This window comes from Mesoplodon densirostris, chromosome 7, assembly GCF_025265405.1.
Source record: "Mesoplodon densirostris isolate mMesDen1 chromosome 7, mMesDen1 primary haplotype, whole genome shotgun sequence".
Taxonomy (NCBI): domain Eukaryota; kingdom Metazoa; phylum Chordata; class Mammalia; order Artiodactyla; family Ziphiidae; genus Mesoplodon; species Mesoplodon densirostris.
Window position 1 is genome coordinate 61,672,404 of NC_082667.1, and position 2,282 is coordinate 61,674,685.

Here is a 2,282-nt window from a genome sequence, read left to right on the forward strand (position 1 = left end):
CCCATGTCCCCTGCATTGGCAGGTGGATTCTCAATTACTGCGCCACCAGGGAAGCCCCCCAGGCCCCCACTTGGTTGTGATGAAATTAACTTGGGTGGCAATCACAGCTACTCTGTTCCTGAAGGTACAGAGGTGGCACTGGAGGCAGGTTGCTGTAAGGAAGCTAGGGGAGACCCACCCCGGTGGTACTGTTCTCACAACTCCTCCCCACCCCCACAAACAAAATAAAACAGAGCAAGCAAACAAAACCCCTCCAGGTAGCCTGTTGTATTTTCTGTTCTGCCCAGGATGATCCTCTCTTTAGCCTGTATTGTTTCCCAAGGGCTTCAGCTGGCCTAATGCTTGGTCAGGACCCACATCTTGGCAGGAACTGAGGAGAGAGACTTCCTTCCTGCTCAGAGGGAAGAGGGTTCCTCCTGGGTCTGCAGGGCTACACTCCCACCTGTGCTACAAGGAAAAACACACCGGACAGGAGTCAGATATGGTTCTATCTCTCTGCTCAGTCTCTCACTCACCAGGGCCTTGGACAAGTCAATTCTTCGTCCTTACCAGCATCTTGGGCAGAATAGCCCTTGAGGGATCTTTCAACTCTTGAGTCTCCTTCCGCATCCAGGCCTAGGTGAGGCAGGAGGGAACGGGGAAGAGGTCTTGGTGCAGATTGTATAGTGTACTTCACAGCAGGGCCTGCATGAGGGAGGAGTTGGATAAGAAGGGCTGAGTAAGACCCGGGGGTGGGATGAACAGTTAATGGTTCTTGAGCTGGAAGATAACCTTCAGGTTCTCTTAAAGCTTTACAGACGTGAGAGCTGGGGGGTTTGCTGCAGCAGCTCCTCCTTTGCCAGGGCTTAGTTTTCCCATCCCTCACTTCTTGTCTGGCACCAAACTTGGCTGTTTGTCACAAGGCTCACATTAAATTGTGACTGTGAAAAGTGTAAAGTGGGGTAGAAATACAAGGACGGGGCCCTGCTTTGTCACGAGCAAGGCTAGGATGTCTTTAATATTTGGGATCTGGGCAAGCGGGTTGCAGGGGTGGGTGGATGGCTCGTGCTCCAGTCCTCTGCCCTGGGAGCTCCCCACATGGGAGATGGATAGTAGGGTGTCAGGAAGAGCTCAAAATGGGGAAGGGCAGGCTGGATAGTCAGCCTCTATGCCAAGTATGGCAGTACCAGTTACTACAATTTTGAAACACTAGATACTATCTTTTTTTTTTTCTTTTCAATCTCAGTATTATATATATATATATATATATATATATATATATATATATTTTTTTTTTTTTTTTTTTTTTTTTTTTTTGCGTTACGCGGGCCTCTCACTGTTGTGGCCTCTCCTGTTGGGGAGCACAGGCTCCCGAAGTGCAGGCCCAGTGACCATGGCTCACGGGCCCAGCCGCTCCGTGGCATGTGGGATCTTCCTGGACCGGGGCACGAACCCTTGTCCCCTGCATCGGCAGGCGGACTCTCAACCACTGCGCCACCAGGGAAGCCCTATTTATTTATTTTTTAACATCTTTATTGGAGTATAATTGCTTTACAATGGTGTGTTAGTTTCTGCTTTATAACAAAGTGAATCAGTTATACATATACATATGTCCCCATATCTCTTCCCTCTTGCATCTCCCTCCCTCCCACCCTCCCTATCCTACCCCTCTAGGTGGTCACAAAACACCAAGCTGATCTCCCTGTGCTATGCAGCTGCTTTCCACTAGCTAGCTATTTTATGTTTTGTAGTGTATATATGTCCATGCCACTCTCTCACTTTGTCCCAGCTTACCCTTCCCCCTCCCCATATCCTCAAGTCCATTCTCTAGTAGGTCTGTGTCTTTATTCCTCTCTTGCCGCTAGGTTCTTCTGACCATTTTTTTTCTTGTTTTCTTTTTTTAGATTCCATGTATATGTGTTAGCATACGGTATTTGTTTTTCTCTTTCTGACTTACTTCACTCTGTATGACAGTCTCTAGGTCCATCCAGCTCACAACAAATAACTCAGTTTCATTCCTTTTTATGGCTGAGTAATATTCCATCGTATATATGTGCCACATCTTCTTTATGCATTCATCTGTTGATGGACACTTAGGTTGCTTCCCTGTCCTGGCTATTGTAAATAGAGCTGCAATGAACATTTTGGTACATGACTCTTTCTGAATTATGGTTTTCTCAGGGTATATGCTCAGTAGTGGGATTGCTGGGTCATATGGTACCTCTATTTTTAGTTTTTTAAGGAACCTCCATACTGAAACACTAGATACTATTTGGAAATGGCTGGGGCCCCAAGCTCCCTGA